The sequence below is a fragment of the Lycorma delicatula genome, chromosome 1 (assembly GCF_047948215.1).
Source record: "Lycorma delicatula isolate Av1 chromosome 1, ASM4794821v1, whole genome shotgun sequence".
Lineage (NCBI taxonomy): Eukaryota > Metazoa > Arthropoda > Insecta > Hemiptera > Fulgoridae > Lycorma > Lycorma delicatula.
The window spans coordinates 149,047,241-149,065,963 of record NC_134455.1 but is presented as its reverse complement, the minus strand read 5'-3'; the positions used below and the strand labels follow the sequence as shown (position 1 = coordinate 149,065,963).

The following is an 18,723-nucleotide window of genomic DNA, read 5'->3' as shown; positions in this document are numbered from 1 at the left end:
CTGCAAATTTTAGACTAAATTCCGCATTTATCTGAACAAGTAGTCCGGTAACCGATGGTGAATCAACTATAAAAGTAAATAATCTATTACAACCTGGAACATAACTTCTATATTTATTTTAATATTGTACATATTTATTCAACAGATATTGTTGTCAATATTAAAGGTTATCGTTTAATTGGTAGCAGATTCGATTTTTAGCGGGTTTGTTATTCTACAAATATTATCATCTCAAGTTATCATGCAAAACAAAAATATCTAACCCAGAGAAAAAGTATCATATGTGTTAATGTGACATATAAAACTAATAAAGTATCTGATAAAATCTTCTAAAATTTCACAACAAATAAAATTATGAGAAAATCAGTTCAAAATCAAATAATGTATTCGTTTAGCGAATACATACTCGGCTTGAAATCAAACGGCTTTTATTTTATTCAGCATATAATATTTTAAGCATATAATATGTATTATACATTCACATTAATACGTTTGAGTACATCGCAAAACGTATAAAGAATTCTTCTCATTTAGATTAAAGAATTAATTTATTTTTTCATTATTTGGGTTTCAGAGTTTAGACTATAGCACCCTTTTATGATGCTAATAATGTCACGACAGTCATCCTGTTTAATGATATAATAAAAGTGTCGTGAAGATGACGTGACAAGAGAAAGAAAGGTAATGTAAAGAAATACCTCACTTATCCGTCCCAACTAGACTACTTGTGTCGCTATTATTATTTTAAATTACAAGGATCACTCGGCTATACAATTTCAGATCACTATGAGACTTGTGTTGACAAACGAAGGATTTTTTTATGAATAAGAAAAAATACAGTCACACCTGTTGCGCTCTATGTCCCTTAAGGGCTCTTCAATGTCGAAAAGAGAGTCGAGTGAGTGTCCCCTCGACTAAATTGCTTTTCAAGTGCTTCTTGTGTGCCTTTCTATTGCGTTATTTGACGATGTCAAAGTCAAATGAATTTAGATCCTTTGTTAGTGTTGTATTACCGGGTTATTATTATCTCGATTTTTCTCTTGTATTTAATTTTAAAGAAGGCAGTTCTATGATCGGCCACTTAATTTACAATCTCCACTTCAGAAGACATAATCAAATCAGGCTCTATTAAACTCTTTACAGACACGTTGATTAATTGAGTAGAATAAATGAAATGAGTTGCCATTGAAGAACGTATTAATGTGGTAACACGACTTATTAAAATCTCTAAATATTAATAACTAAATTTTATAATAATCTGAATATTATTACAAAATTTCTTAGATTTACTCTTAAGTTGCAGCGACATAGCATTCTATTAATGGTAATTTGCTGAAATTCGTTGTCTCATGATTATTTTTCCAAAATTCAAATTTTTTTGTAAAAAAAAAACCTGTTTAGCGTACCTGTGTATGTGATAACAAACATATAAGCAAAGAAATATATAAAACCGACTTTAATTCTTAAAAATTAAGAAACTGACTTTAAAAAAAGGAAAAATTTTAATATTGATATTAAAATGTTACTTTTTATTTTTAGAGCGTTTCAAAAAAAGATTATGCATTAAATTTCGACTTTTAGAAGTTGGCACCAATTAAAAATAAATACCAACAATTTATTAACCTATAACTTGGTACTACGTTATGAAATTTAAAATACCAAGTTCTTTGAAATTTCGATATTTAAAGAATTGGAAAAGTTGTTTTTTACTTTTTAGGGTGGTTTTACTTTTTAAAAGTTTATGTTGTTTAATTTTTTTATTTTTATTTTTATTGATAATGTGGACAGACCAACAAAAAACATTGTCCATAAGAGATATGGCTTATTTTCATCTATATAATTTCAGCAACTTACCATTAATTACAGTTTTGATATTCTATAGAATTATGATACACAGATTAACTCTTTACGACGATCATCGTAAAGTAAGTGTAAATCTTAAGTGTAAGTAAGTAAAATAAGTATTAATGTAAATACTTGTAAGAATTTTTGAATATTTTGTGTAAGAAATGAAATCAACCTACGCGTCATTACGCTATAGCAATCAATTCAATGCGATGATGATAATGATGACAAAAAATTTAAAAAACATATTAAAATCATTTATACACTCAGTGTAATTTTTTTTTTTAAAACTTTCCCGCTGACAAGTTGTTCCAAAAGTTTTTTGGGAAAACTTATATTGGGATCATAAGTGAAACTTCGTTTAGAAAGCAAAAAAGTCATTCAAAATCGGTTTATTTACTGAATTTTAAGGTTTGGACAAATATTTATAAAAATATATTAAATTAATACAGTTAAACAAATCTGAATGAATACCTACTCTTTAGTTTAAGATGATTAAATACCGTATGTTACTGGCCCGTAAAAATGTAAATTTCATTCATCTCATTTTTTCATTCTTAATTTTCGTACAATTATTTATTTTAATATTTTACTTCCTTACTATTTACACAATGTTAACCGATATTTCCCTAAATTTTTTAGAAATTACTAAACAAAGGTTTTATAAAGGTATAAAATTAAATAAAAAAACCTATAATTTCCATATACGCTATTACGACTAGTTAAAATGATTTTGCTGTATCATGGATTTCTTCTTTTTTAATTCGAATTGACAGAAGAACCGTACATTCTTTTGTAGGATGGTTCATATTGAAAGTTACAAAAGATATAATTTTGAAATATTTTATTAATTACCTAATATAAGGCACCGTGGTGTACTTTAAAAATGAGAAATGACTTTGTATTTTTTTATGTCTCGCTCTACACCTGCTATTGTATCGAATCGCATTGTATCTTATTGTATTTGTAAAATCAACAGGCATCATTATTATTACGTCGTCATCAGGACGAATTTTCAGTTGCAGGATCAATAGACAGAAAGGTAGTTAACAAGGATCCTTTCTATCCCGTCTAGTCATTCTAACACGAGTCTTTCGTCCTACGTCCTTAATCAATTGCGGCACTCTTAACACCTGGCATTTTCCCTAAACTAGTCGATGAATGACAAAAAGAAACTTAATTTGACATATTGAATGGAAACATTTTTTTTCTATTTTTCAGTAACGGTACTCGTTTAATAATGTTTAAGAATTATTAAAAATCCTTTAAATTTATTTACACCTGTTTGGATATAATAGACCTTAAATTACAGAACTTTCTACATAATATTTGTTTTAGAAATTATTATTAAATTTCATTTTTTTTCATCATAATTATCAACCAGCCGTTTATTTATGATGAGAAATTAAATTATACATCTCATCTAAAATATAATTAGGTTACAAATCTAATACCAAAATTAATAAATTTTTATCTAGAAACCTTATATATGTTTAGTGGTAAACATATTAAATAAATGATTAGCTGCTTACTATTAATAGAATTAATAAATCATTTAAAAGACTTACTGAAAATACAAATTCCCTGTATTAACAAATAGTCAGGTCTCTTTACGGTAATATATATTTTACAAATCTGCAACTTTTTAGATAGTCAACTTTTTGTTTCCCCTTAATTCTGAAACGGTATCGTCAAATTGTATGATATTTGTATCAAACTGCGTCTAAATTGTGCAAGTGATATAAAGTATATGACGATTTGAAAAATGCCTTTTATCTAACTTTAAAATTAACTGATTTAAATCCATTTGGAATACTAAAAAATAGTGGGGCATATAAAAACAATTTAAAAAATTTATTTTAGCTTGTTACAACACTTTGGGGTAACATTTGGAGAGTCTGTGTTATAAATAGGAAGCTGGAAAAATATTTCAGTATTTAATTTTTTTTTAAATTGCTTAAACCAGCTTAAGTTCCCACAAATAAATTTTGATTAAATGTAAAATAACAAGCTTTTTGGTTATTTTAGCATACAGAATGCTTAATAGACATTAAATCTGTCGTTAACTGCTGATTTATGTTTTTCCTAAATACGATATAAATAATTCTTTTCAAAATACTATTCTATTTGAAATTAGACATTTAATTTAAAATTTTTTAAATAAAATTTCTGATTTAAAGAGAGTTTTTAAATACGCAAAGGTAGATTTAATCTATTTACGTGATTGTGAAAAATAGTTATATTAAACGAACAGTTTTGTTTTACATTACATCACTGAGAGGTACGACCTCTTTATTTAGATCTCATGGTGTCGTATGATGTCATGATGATATTAATTTATATTGTCACCGCACTTAAAAGATTTTCTGCTGGAATTTAAGTAACAAGAAGATAAAAAAAGTCACATTCAATGTCGATCTCCAATTCCTTAATTTTATACAAGATACACGCATGAATGTGAAATTAAAATAATAATTTTTTTATCAAAATTATGAATATATCTTTTCTACTCAAACCTTTCGTTTTTAATAAAGCGTTAGGGTGTTTTTTTTCTCCGAACTGCTTAATCTTAAAATATATTTTGACATACATTATTAGAAAATTTAAAAAGGTTCAATAGTTTTATTAAGCCACTCAAAAAGAAATTAATTTTTGCTTTTATAAATATAAAAATTCTATAAATTAAAACGCGTATATAGGTTACATATATCTCTTTTTATAAATACTCACTGATCTGAAAATTTATCGAATACCGATATAAAAATTTTAGTTATAAGGAGTTCTATGTTTTGCCGTACACATAAGTTGCAGGCACAACTTCTTACTACTTAACGGTATGATGCAAAGATATAAAAATGATAATTTTCGTTGCGTCATTACGTAAGCACTAGAAATATTAAAAATAAACGACAAAAATGCATAATGTAAAAAATGTTATTCCTAATAACATTACGTTACTTGGTTTCGTATAATTACTACTTCATTATTCCTCGTAATTAATTTTCTGTAAAATATATTATTAGTTAACAGTCTTTCAAACTGGTTTTCTAAACTCATTACTGCATAAACACCTAGTTAACGCTAATAATTATTGAATACGTTTATAAAACTAGATTGCTCTGTTTTAATGTGTGACAGATGACTTAAAATATATATATATTCCTAGAAGTGCTACGGCAGAAATGAAAATAAATTTCTCGGAATAACATCAACAAATTCTTTTAACTAAAATTCCAGCACAAGCCTGCTCATAAAATCAGTTATCTTTTTAAAAAATGTACTATAAATATCTCTGCTGCTGATCTTTTATAAACTTCAATCTGCGCTTTCAATTTTTGGTAAGCATTAGCCAACGCAAGCTTATTCCGTATATTTTTTCAATTCCATGTCACTGAATCATTTTTATTGTAACGTATTTATAATCAGCAGACTCTACCGAATTAATTATTATAGAGAAATGAGTATTTTTTTATTATTAGTTAGTTACAGATAGTCGTAAATTCGTTTATTCCTAAATAATCTTAGCCGTAAACGAGTATAAATATAGTAAGTACTCTTGCATCAGTATTTATCTAAAAGAAGATACAAGTTAAAAATATCTTCTACAGGGAATACTCAATTTAATTGCTGTTCGAATGATATTACCTAAAGCAGCGTTTCTCAACCTGGGGGTTGCAACCCACGGGGATTGCGGTGTTACGAAAGGTGGTCGCGAAATTAGTCTACAACTTTACATGTAACAATAATGAAATCATTTTATGAAGTAAAAAAAATCATTAAACACTTTACTTAAATTTTTAAGTAAAAATGTAAAGAAAATAAATTAATTTTGTTTATCAATTAAAAGTTTCTCCATACGTGGATGTGTGTTAGGAGCAAACAAAAGCAAAGTGTTTTTCATGTGATAAAAGACGATTCCTTATTTACATTTTAGCGCAACCGTAGAAGAAAAACCCTTTCCACAGAGTTAAGACGTGGCGAAAGGGATTAATATTTTCAATGCTTCTGTGACTAAATTTCCATATTCACTTTAACCAACAAGCCAAAACGTATCTGAATCTTCAGATGTGAATTGTAGTTGTAACGTTTTATCGCAAATATTTCAATGATCTGGTCGTGAATTTCAACCGGTAACTTAACAGCTGCAACAACGTTTTCACTAAATGGATTCAGTAAAGTTATTCCTCAATGTAATAATCTGACATCTCTTTGAGAAATTATTTTTATCTTTTGGGAAATACTCCGCCAACTGAATGTTTAGCTCCCGAAAATATATCTTATGGTATCCAAACTGTAGCGAATAATAGTGTCTTCTTTATTCAAATTTTTCTCAGGATAACTGGAAGTGAGTGGAAACATACAAAAATATTTGCTTTGAAGGTAAATAATGCAGATATCAAGCTTCTTAATGAAAGCATGAACTTTATCGTTAATAACATTTTTTTTTATCACCTCCTTGTAAATTCACATTCAAGTTGTTTAAATGTGAAAATCCATCAGCTAAGTAACCCGACAGCAATACTCATTACCATTGAGAATGGCGTTCATCTCGCTACTCCAATTATTACCGGGTTAACACTTTCCCACGTGATTACCATTTGATCTCTGTATTGAACAGAAGAGATATTTTCTTTTAGCCCATGTCATCGCATAGTTCAGCAAACAACCTATTACGCAATGGTAGATTTTTAATAAAATTACTCTTTTTACAGTTTTACGATGAATTTTTTTGAGATTTTTCGGCATATATTTTACGGCAGGCACGCTGTGAAAGGTGTAGTTCGTCTATTCCGTCCTTGGTATAAGACGATCTTTTAATATTTTTTTCAGAAATCCACTGTTCTTTTTTCTTATCGCCTTTGTACCATCTATACATATTGCAATATATTCTTCCTAATCTATGTTATACTTTGTAGTAGCTTCATAAACCCCCCCCCCCCCCCACTAAAAAACATTATCGTGTTACATGCCTAGATATTGATTTGCAAAATAATATATTTTATTTGTTGATCTGTCGCTCACATTCATATTTTGTAAAATAAAAGAACTGAAATGTTTGCCACATCTGTTGATTCATCAATTTTTTTTTAACCCTGCCTCCCGGAACCGGACCCGCAATTACGCATTAGCACGGTTCCAGGAGGTGTCGCCTCCAGCCGCCACATGAGGGAAATGCCAGGCCCGGCTATACCGTTTCCGGCCCCCATCATCCACCGCTTCTGTCGAGACCGAGGCGTATGCTGACGCCACCTTAAGAGCCATACGGTACTGTACTCCCTCTAAGAGGCTTCTGTTACGCCCTACCACCGTGGCTCTCTTCCACACTGGGGTGCCATAGAAGTGAACCGAGGTCACCACAAGTGCGTACAGTCTCCTCTTCGACGCACGGGACCCTATAACGTTCGTTAGTAACTTAACCAAGTATTTGACAGACTGCCCAGCTTTTTCACTCACAGCACGGATGTGAATAGCGAATGACCGCCAAAGGTTCAACCACATCCCAAGATACTTGGCGGCCTCCTGTGATTGGACCATGGCTCTCTCCATCATAATCCGCAAGGGCACCAGCCGCCGCCTTCCCCCATTGGGACAAACAGAGATTTATCGCAGGACAGATGGAGTTCCACCCTGGCCATCCACTCACGATAGCGGCATTCGCTGCACGCATCACCTCCTCTTCGGTCTTTACCCCCACCACCACAACCATCAGAGCCAAATCATCAGCGTAGGCGATAAAGTGACACTCCGGGTGTTTTGCAACCGAAGAACCCCATCGTACACAATATTACACAGATGGGAACTGAAAACGGAGCCCTGGGGCATTCCACACGTGGATCGGAACTAGAGATCAGTATCACCAAGCTTTTACACTAGCTTCCTACCATTAATATAGTCTTCCAACACCCTCCTAAGATAGCCACTCACAACCCACCCCCTCAGCGCCCGGAAAACTGAGTCCAACTGAGGGAGTTAAAGGCAATGCGGAAGTCGAGAAGTACCATCTACGGAATCCTGCACGTCCTCTAAATGCTCGCCGCTACTGCATCCACAATCTTCATCACCGCGTCGACTGCACCGACCGTCGACCGCCCAGGTCGAAAGCCATATTACCTTACGTGCAGACCTCCCTCTATTCATCGTAATCTTCTCACGGAGCCTGGCTTCAAGCATCCTCTCGAAAAGCTTCGTGAGATTATTAATAAGGCAGATGGGCTAATACGAAGTGGGCGCCTCCACCGTACCGGGTTTCTTCACCGAGACCAACCTCGTCCTTGTATAACCTGTCAAGTTCCACGCTCCACCAAAAAAACGTGTCTTCTTCTCGCTCGGTTGTAAGTCACCCGAGAAAACTTACACTCGTCCACTACTATCTCTGCAAACTTCTCAGGAGACTCAACTCTAATCAACCGGTCGTCAATCTTTCGGGAAAACTTGATGCAGCCTACGTTGGAGATGGCCAACCTCGCCGGAGGGTGAATCCTGTGACTTATTAGTGAATCAAACCTGATAAGCCTATGATCTGATAGACATTCCTCCTTCAACAGTTTCCAGTTAAATAGTAGCCAACACGATCCTCCGTAACAAATGCCAAGTCCATAGCCGATTTCGATTCTCCCCATTAGAACGTATCGTCTTCTCCGTTAATGCAGCTGAGCCCGAGCCGACTCAACCTCTCACTCAGGTGAAGGCCTCTAATTGACATTACTCGATCAGAAAATTCGGGAGACTTGGCGTTAAAGTCCCCCATCACCAGTAAATTCCTGCTACTATTCCTGGTGACTTCTGCACCCACATCGTCCAAGAAAGGAAATCCTCTATGTCGGTTCCGGGCGAGTGGTAGCATCTATACACCTCCAAGCCAAATAGGTCAGCTCACACAAAGACTCTCTCAACTCCCCAGACGACCACTGGCACACTAGCCGATGGTAGCCCTATGGTCGCCCCGGATGTCCACTATCCATCGAGAACCCTCCACCATCACCTTGTTCGGCTCAGACACCAGAATCACGTCTATCGGCTCTCGCTGAGCCCCCTCCCAGCACAGGTACACGGCCTGTCTACTTCCGTTGGCATTAAACTGGAGGAACTTCATTTCGTTGACGAACATCCTCTGGCTCGGTAGACCTCCGTACCACACAGCGCACAACATGTCGCTTCCGGGCATCGCTCCCGCCTGTGACCCGGTTTCTCACAAGTAAAGCATAAATTAGTTCTATCAGGGCCTCAGGGCCCTAGCAACGCGCCGCGATATACCCCATCGCCAGCACCGATAACACCTGTCCTCCTCCCCTCTGAAGTAATCACGACAGTGGACTCAGCCCATCTTGATCGTTCATACGTCAGCTTTTGAGCCGCACGCTGGATAGTAATGACTGTGGAATTTTTTGTGTGTCCGTTTGATTATGAAGTATCAAATTGAATACTGAAAAATTCACTTGGACTCGCTTGCTGAATTATCTGATCGCGAATATCGGCAGTCACGATATCGATTCGTCTTGTTACTGTTTCGTTAGAAAGCGGAATTGTTTTCAGTTTTTTTGTCACTTCCACAGTTTTTTTTTTGCCTATTAAAACACTGACTGAATCAATTGCAGCAGGCAATATAAGGGTTGGACATCTTAGCTACTACTCTTAATGCTACAAGATATGATGCTTGAAGTCTACTTTTATCAGTATGGCTTCATTTACAAATAGAAGCTTTTTGATTTTTCAAAGAATATCTTCTTTCTAAACATTCCAACAGTTTACTTTTACGATCCCTATGTTTAATTTCCAAGTGTCGAATTAATCTTGGTAGTTTCATGTTTTCATCGGAGAGGACTTGAAAGCAAACAACACACTGTGGCTTTCCATCCAGTAGATAAAACCATAATTTAAATAACTATCATTGTACAAACCTGTTTTCTTACAAAACGATTCACTGGATGTAGAAGGCTTTCTACGTTTTTTCACAAATTTATCCATTTTGCGTAGGAATTTAATTTTTAAAAAAATCAATTACACCGTTTGATCGCAAACTGTAAAACCGAAACATCAGTTACTATTAGTTTCAATGAAACTACACTTTTAAAAACTTAAATAAAGGCACCAGACGCACACTTTGCATTCGAAACTAAACTGACGCCTTACGCCTCTTTTATGCTGCTCAGAGCACGACGTGTCAAATGTATCATATGCATGTTCGATCGTGAAGCTCTCATAATGAATATTATACAAGCAGACCAAATTACAAGCAGCATGTACACGTGAAATTGAAACCTGTAAATTACTCATGTTTGTACACTTCATACGTGTATGTTCATACACGTCGTTATCAACGCAGCTAAAAAGTTTTAACTAGATTTCATTGGGTTCAGGCCGGGAGTCGCAAAATATTTATTGTACTTTTTTTTTATTCATTGGTGGTCGTAGAGCTAAAAAGGTTGAAAGTCACTGCTCTCTAGTAATGGTCACTCTGCAGCTTTTATTCTGTATAATTAACTTAACATCTTTGAATTAATCGACCGACTGGTCGCTGTTTCCGCGCTCACTTTTGATTGACGCTTAAGACGAATAAAAAATGATATTTACTTAAATAGTTACCTAAATTGAGTCTTATATTCGAATTGCATAATTAACGTGAGTGAAAAAGCGGGTGATATTTGGCAAGGGAAAAATTTATTTTTGTTTTGGTACACAACTCGTTACAAATTAAGTCTTTGATATTAATTAAAATGAAAAGCCTTTAATTAAAATTTGTTACAGTCATAATTATAATACTAAAGTTAAAAACAAAAGTAAGCGAGTTACGATTATGATTATAATTTTGGTAATAAAAAACAGTCTTTAATAAACAAAGCTGATGGAAATTGTAATAATCTATTACTGAATCGACTAATTATTAGTCTGCTGGTTGATTCCTTATCTTCCTCTTACGTGGCATCATCTATATCTTCGTCGCCCTGTTTACATGTTGCCATGATAACCATTTTAATAAGGGTTTGTTCTATTTTTTTCATTATTTAACCTACGGGACCATCGTTAGGTATTGCTTCAGAGGATGAGATGAATAACAAGTAGCGTGTGAAAGTGCCATGCTTGACCGGGATTCGAACCTCCGGATGAAAGGCCGAGACGCTACCATTCGTACCATTTTTATAAGGTTAGAAGGCTCTCTAAGAGACAGTAAGAGAATAATATGAGAGACTGTAATAAAAGTGGACTAGTGACATTTTCTTTGTTATTTCTATTATTTTTTTTGTTAATGCAATTGTTTACATAATGGGATTATGAGTATAAATATCACAAAATATTGATAAAGAAAAAACAGTGACTTATTTTCTTATTATCGATGTTTGCATAGTAATATTTTATATTCGGATAGTAAACATAAATAGAACATATGCTCGTACAGGTGACAAAGCGAGTATTCATTTTCGGATTCTACATACAAATTAATAAAAATTGTACTATGAAAAAGTTACGATTTTCCTTTCGTTTACTTTCTGCCCGCCATTTTGTGTTTCTTAAAAAAATCTTATATCTCTATTTCTGTTCAAAGATTATTATAATAATCTATACACTCATTTACACTAGATTTTCCTAAAAAATTAAAAAATACGATGTAACAATGTTCGTAAGTTATAGTGCGAAGGCTACGTCAATTTTAACAATTTTTATATTTCTATAATCTTTACCATACATGTCTAATTAACTTAAATAAACATTTCAATGTAAATGAGATGACATCTTTTTTTTGAAAATCGGAGAATGAAAACCTGAGTTATTGCAAAAACATAATTTTCATCTCTACCACTAATAAAACTGAAATAATTTCTTTTTTCAGAACTTCTTTACAGTTACATTTACGCAAACCTTTAATAAACTGGATCACATCCCAAATCATATGATAAGAAGTTCTCAGCGAAACTCCTCAAAAATTACACGGTAGTATAATAAAAACCTTTATGCCAAACACATACAATTAGCAATTGTAAATGCATTAACATCACTAGAACAGAAACAGAAGTAAGTTATAAGTAGATGAAAAAAAAAAAAAAAGATTAACCGATGAAAAAAAAAGGAAGAGTATATGTAGCAATTTCAAATTAAAGTCTAATAAACAGTGCACAACACTTACATCCAAGTTATCTATAGATATATTAAGACATTATAGGGACACTTAAGTCCAAAACGTGCAGTCCGTTCAAACTTCTAAAGTCACCTTCATCGTCTAGTAGGTTTACTGCCAAGCGATTTGTGTAATAGTTAAGCCATTATACGAATTTTGAACTGAAACGTTGTATCTCCTTCCGCACGGACCGTAATCCTAAATAATCATGAATCTTATTTTTCCTTTTAAACCAAGTTCCTTCTGTTATACACCTTGCTACCTTATTCTGAAACCGCTGTAAGATGTCGAAATTGCTTCTGATCGCGGTGCCCCTTAGTTCGATCCTATAGGTCCAGATAGATTATATTCGGATTTGAATACTAGATCGTGAATACCGGTGTTCTTTGGCGCTTGGGTTTCAATTAACCACACATCTCAGGAACGGTCAAACTGAGACAGTACAAGATTACATTTAATTAACACTCATTCATATCATCCTCATTCATACTCTGAAGTATTATCTGAACGGTAATTACCGGAGGTTAAACAGGAAAAAGAAAGAAGATAGATTTTAGAATTGTTGAGTATACCAGCAGCTTATTAGACAAGGACAAACGAGAACTTCTATCCAATAACCAGAATATTTCCTTGAGCTTTATCTCAAATTGTATTCTCTTCTCTCTTACATGAACTTTCCACGTTACCACGTTAATTAATGGTCGTTAGTAGACCTACGTACCTCACACTCGCAGTTTGCGGAATTATTGCACCATGAAGGAGGACCCGTGAGCAGTCACCTTTTCTCATCGTTAATGTTACTTGGTTCGATTTTGTTGGTTATCGCGAATTCTTATGTATTCGACCACCTAAATCCATTTCAAATTATAAGCTTTTCGATGCTATAGTTGAGCTAGCAGCAAAAACGAGAATAGTTGTGTTATCTGCAAAGGATGTAATAGTATCCCCGTCCGTATTAGGTAGGTCTGCAGTAAAATGGAGTATAATACGGGGTTCAAGACAGAGCCCTGAGGAACTCCCGACTTGTTTTCGGAAAAAAATTGAAATAATTAAAACAATTTAAATTATCTGATTTAAATAATTAAATATTAGTTATTAATGTTAATACTAAATTTAGTTAATTACTGTTAATTATTTATTTAAAGTAAATTTAGCAACAGTAGATAGTCGCAAAAAGTTGCTTTGAGTACGGTATTATGGTAGCACTACAATAAGCGCCATACATTTCGGCGGATGAGTTTTTCATTTTATATATCACCAAGAAAGAAGGTTTCGTAGATAAAATTCTGTTACACAGAATGGTTAGAATCACCAATCTATTCTATGTAAAATGTGCAAGAAAACTCTTGACTTGCCGTTTTCCGATTTTTCTGAATTGAGGTGAAAAAACAGTTTTTCAGAATTTTTTTTTTGGAAAGCAGAATTTAAACTGTTATAAAAAAAATAACCGCTGGGAACGAAAATTTAACACTCCACAAAATGTTGTTATCTAACAACAGCAGTTTTATTTTTTCTATCTCTGATATTTTATTCACTAACATTCACCGTTTCTGGTGAGCATTCAATCTTGTAGATGCGATCGATGAGGTAGTAGCAACTCCTGCACAGCACAGAATTTTGTTGATTATTGTTAGGTAATAATACTTTTATTTTGGAGTTGCAGTAAATATGTATAGATTTCACTTATTTGTTCTTTATGTACTAATTATAAGACACAAATCGTGTAAAAATATAAAATTAATGATGATTAATTATATTTAGGGCAAATCCTACTCTATTTTAACACTGAAGTTTGTAGTCTAAAATACATTTGTGTGCATTATAATCTGTTTGACAAAAATTTTTTTTTTGTTAAAATTTAAAAATCTCAAATATATTCTTGCAATTTTTTCCAGTAATACTCTAAAGATTTCTGATATGAATTTTAGATAATATATATGAATTATAGCTTCGTGACTTCACGTGTAATCACATTAAAGAGTTAACTTCCTAAAAGTTTATTGTAATAAAAGACTTTGTTCAACGTAATAGCCTGAATTATTTACCTTCTCATATAAGAAACATTGATTTTATTTTAATTAGTATATACATTTTACTGAAATACTATTTTCTATTTTAAATTTTATTTATTACAATACTGTCTAAAACATGAACGTTTTATTTAACTTAAAGTTCTGAAAATAATTACTTCATTACTTTAGGTAGAATCTACACAGGTAAACTAATTTTACCTCTGTCATACGATGAAATATGAGAAATTGTAATCTGTCTGTTCATTAAATTAAAATAATTTAACACAATTAAAAGTTAAATTTTAATATAATTGTTATAGTAAGGTTATATATATATATATATTCCTTATATATAAGGAAATCTGAAATAATTAGATATGCTTGATAGATGTTAAGAATAGAGAATCCCATGTAACTGCTGCTGCATACTCATTATTTTTTAACTATGCCAAGGATTCAGAGATAATTCTAGAATGTGAAGTCAAGGAGACACAGACTTCTGAGCAGTAACATCTAAGGCATATCACGCAAACAAAATTTTTGTTATTAGCATAATTTTACAAATACAAATACCGACACCCACATTTACTCTATAATCACCAAACCACATTAATTTATTCATTAATTAATATTAAGATTTTGTATAACATAAAATACAGGGAACTCATTTCATAATGTTATTACCGTTGTTCGTAATGCAGTTTAAAAGTAATAAAATTTATGGTCGCTATAACGTGTCTTGGATGTGCGTATGTCTTTGTCTACGTATGTACTGACTGCCTTCTGTAGTGGCAATATTCATCATGAAGTATCATCTGTCTGCGGTTGGGTTTTACACTGAGATGTATCCGAAATTAAAAATGCGTTTAAAGAACTTCATATTATTTTAAAAATTATTGATTAGTTTTAACAAAATATTTATATAAAGAAATGCAACTATATATATAATTACTATTAAACGAGTTTTAAGTTAATTACTTTTAATAAATTATCGGATACTGGTTAACGTTCCCACTTTAGAAAATTGTTCAATTCGATTGCAATTTTATTTTTAAGTATATTATTACTATTTTATATATTTAAAATTAATTTAAAATGTATAACCAGAAAAAAACATGTAACATTATTAGTTTTTGTTATGCTTTACTGTTGTAAAAAATTGTAAAAAGGTGTTACAAAATGATCGAAACTCTAAATAATAACTTCTCTGAAATAGACTTTTCCAGACTATTTAGAATTCGTACTTCGTGCAAGTATTCATCAGGTTGTAGGAACGATGTTAACACTAGGTATGTTCAAAAGTGATTGAAAAAAGGACCAAGAAAAAACACTACTTCTTTGATCTACGTTCACTCGTTAACTGCAATTCGACAAAATTGTAACTAATGATACCCATTTTGTTTTTATTAAAATCCATCTGAAAATTACTATAAGTAAAGGAAATATTGATACCAAAATAAGTAAAAATATAAATAGTGAAATACAGAAGAGATATTTGCCTGGAATTTTAGAAGAAAATTTCAAAAAAGTGGTTTCTTTAAATCTGTAATACATTCCTGTGACTGTATTACAAATACAAAACCTTTTCGAATATTTAATACCATTTTTTTGTAATTCTTGTCTACTGGATGTAAGAGAAGGTTGCTGGTACTAAAGTACATCTCAGCTACTAAACCGCAAAGAAACTGTTTCTACAAAATCGAGACAGAGACAAAACACCCGATTAAAATTTCAGAGGAGTTATGTACTGGTGACAGTTCATGAATTCATTTGCTTCAATTTTTATCCTTCAAACTTTTCACTAGTGTATATTACCAAAGAAATAATAGAAAAAAGAAAACAAAATCGGGGTTTTTCAGAATTGGACGGCGGAGTCTTTATTTTCCTCTTTGAAGTAAGAAAAAAAAAACAGTTTACTGTATGAATATGCATACTTCTCAAAACACTCTCGGTAATATTTTTTAAAATATTGAATTCTCGGAAAGTCTTTCGTGTATAAAACGTGTAAAATTTTATTCCCATTTTTTTTTTCTTTTGGGTGCTAAACGCTTTCAATTTAAGCAAATCACATAAGATCGTGTTGAGCCCACAATTAAAAATTTTTATGCAATAAATTATTATAAAAACGGAATAAAAATTTACCAGCTTTACTTTTTGTCTAATTTTAGCCGGAGCGTGAGAAATGGTTTTGATGCAATATGTTTATTAATTAAATGAAAAAAAAGTGGGTACACATTTTCGAGAAGCCGCTTCGGTACAAGAAATACTAGCAGCAATAAAATTAAGATTCTTGGTCACTGAAGAAAGTTGAATGAGGTTATTATATTTATTCCATCATTTTTCTGAGGCTTTTCGTAGTGCAATTGTGATAATTAGGTTATTTTGAGTTCCGTAGCATTTCTTTCGATCTGTAGAATTAAATTAACATTTCGCAATTCTCGTTATTTATTTCTTGGCGCGCCCGTCTAACAAGAGAAACACACTAAAACCGCCCATGCTGCCACAACAGATCGAAACAAACTCTCTATTAAACGAGTGACGAGTGGTTCGCCCGACGGCAGGTTCGAGCGCGGCAGTTTGCTTTGCTGCTCGAGGCAACCACGTCTTCATTGTTCGCAGCAAATCTTTCGAACTTGCCTCGTCCGGGAACCGTGGGCAAAAGATACCCTCCTATAGAAATGTATTGACCACACTTAAATATTATACAAATTGTATAAGTAAGGCTCGGTGCGTAGAATTGCGTATCTTATCTATCTCCAAAAATTTAGAATTTGATTAAATCTGCAATTTAATTGTTTTAATCGGCTTCGGTAGAATACCATTTTAGATTATAAAATACATAGATTCCTCATGGACGGATAGTTAGATTTTTTAAAATAAATACCTAAGAGAAATTTAATCGTAGATCGATAAAATGATTTAGATGTAATAAAGATTTGTTTTATAATCCGATTTATTCTTATCAGGTTTATTTCAGCTTAAAATATTTTGCATCTCTTGTTAATTGAAGTTTAAATATTTATTAACCGTAAATTGATTGTAAAATAAATTTCGAAATTTTGTCTAATATCTCAGCAGATAAGAGATAATTTTTAGCCAGACTCTTGTTGAAAATCGAACCACGACCGCAGGTGATCTAGAAGTCACCATGCTAACACGGTACTATTAACATTATTAAAATAAAATTAATAACATAATAAAATAAATAAAACTCTGTGGAGTAAGAATCATAATTAATAGCTTTTGCTTTGGTGTAATACATTTCAGTTGTCACATGATCAATGTATAAGTAATTGAATAAATATTTACATATTTCTTTTCTCTGAAATAATTAATAACAAGTAGACAGAAAAGAAAATATAAAGCTAATAAGATTGTAAAGCCTAAAAGAAAAGATTACGTCAAATACTTAAAAAAAAAAATCAATTTTTGTTTGGATTTCTTTGTTTAATCTGGAGATAAATTAAATTATGAAGTATTAAATTGGTGTACAATTACGGGGATGTTTACAAGAAGGGAGTTGAGGAAGTAAAGAAGATATGAGCACGGCAATAGATAAAACGAAAATTTAAGGAAAAGAAGGAGGGTGAAATAAAACGTTTTGGAAAATCTTGCGAGGTCGTAGGGTTGAGAGGGTTGCCGCCCTTTTCTTGATAAGCCGCACATAAATCATCTATCCCAGAGGGGAGAAAAGTGACATCATTTCTTTCACACCCTTTTCACGACTAAATGACGCCCCATGGGTCTCATTTTAATATGTCACTACACAGCCGAACTTTTATTATTTCTTTGTGGATTAAAATGGAATAACTGCAACATTCGTACCACGCTTCCATTCATCAAAATAACAGTCTTCTTCGGGCAAAGCCATTCTGTCTAATAGACATATAGATGAGGAGGGAGTGTGTTTCAATTTCGCTACCGTTCTTTGATGTCAGCTTGTTAATTTGCATAATACACTACGTTACGTTAGAAGTACTTCCCAACAAAACTGGATTCATCAGCCACAGTGATAATATTCCATTTTATTTTTTTATAATAATTATAAAAATAAAAAAATATAAATTAAATAATCGGCGAGTAATCTTCTGTAGAAATTGGGAGAATGTATTTTACAAATTCGTATGGTAATTAAGAATTAATGATCTTCAATCGCGCTACAACACTGATCATACGCTGTTGGAATGGTAAAATACCACAAAAAACATCGCTTTGAATCAAGGTTCACTTGTATTAAGCTAATTAACTGCAGTGTTTAACATGTTAACAAACCGTTCTTCTGAAGGTAAATTATTTCCGCAAAATAATTTTTATGTCTACGTTTATTAAAATTACAATAAATAACGCAATCGTAGTAAAAACGTCTACGATAAATTAAAATGCCTGCAGTAAATTATCTTTGTTTTCATAAAATCTTATAAATACTAATATCATACTAAACTAAAACCGAACATCAATAATAAAAATTTATTAATTGCCAGTAACTTATAATTAAACTTTCGCCACATGTATAAAGATATCTATGTTATTTAGGAACTGTAGAAAATACGTTTTTATACAAACTACCAGTTAAAATTTATTTTCCATTCATTTTTTTAAAGTAATCAGTAATTTCTGTGAATAAACGAAAATTCTATAGTTTTTACAATATTCATCGATGGAATCGTATATCAAGACACTTCTGGATCTCTAACCATTTACCTCCAACACCGGGAAGAAAGCGCTAACATTGCGCATTGCGACACCCATAAAGTT

The 18,723-nt window shown here is 32.3% G+C and overlaps 1 protein-coding gene across 2 annotated transcripts in view; it reads left to right on the top strand.

Moving 5' to 3' along the window:
• Positions 1-18,723, top strand: part of LOC142324038 (zinc finger protein basonuclin-2-like) — a 410,165-nt gene that overhangs the window by 204,469 nt on the left and 186,973 nt on the right. The window lies entirely within an intron of this gene.